Consider the following 531-nt stretch of genomic DNA (forward strand, 5'->3'; position numbering starts at 1 on the left):
TTGCCCCGGGGCTCTTGGGGTTCTTCTCCTGGCCCCACTTCGCGCATGCGCCCAAAGTGCCCAGTATGCGGAAGTAGAAGTGTATAAATTGCCCCCTTTATTTGTGCTCAGGGCTCAGGCCTTTGGAGACCACTCTCCTCTGAGCCCGCCGGCATTAAATAAACCTCCTGTCCTCCAAGATCTCCGGGTGCTGCTTGGTTCTTCCGTTGGGCGATCCAGTCCAGGTTCTGTAACACCCCCACCAGGGGAAGAGGTGTCTGGGATGTCAGCTCCTCTTCGACTTCCCTCCTCCAGTTAGAATCCGGCCAGCTACATTTTACCCCCCCACCCCAGGGACCTACACAGTGAAAATGCCAGCAACACCTTGAAGATTATTAGGAGGAGGTAGAAATCCAAAGTAAGTGGCATCCAGATCATGTCTGTATTTTGTGCAGTGCATTTTTTTTTCATAATTTACTGGCTATTCCGAAAAAAAGAAAGCCTCTCTCTCTCTCTCTCTCTCTCTCTCTCTCTCTCTCTCTCTCTCTCTCT

The sequence above is a fragment of the Mirounga leonina genome, unplaced genomic scaffold (assembly GCF_011800145.1).
Source record: "Mirounga leonina isolate KUSES-001 unplaced genomic scaffold, KU_Mleo_1.0 Mir_101595, whole genome shotgun sequence".
Classification (NCBI taxonomy): domain Eukaryota; kingdom Metazoa; phylum Chordata; class Mammalia; order Carnivora; family Phocidae; genus Mirounga; species Mirounga leonina.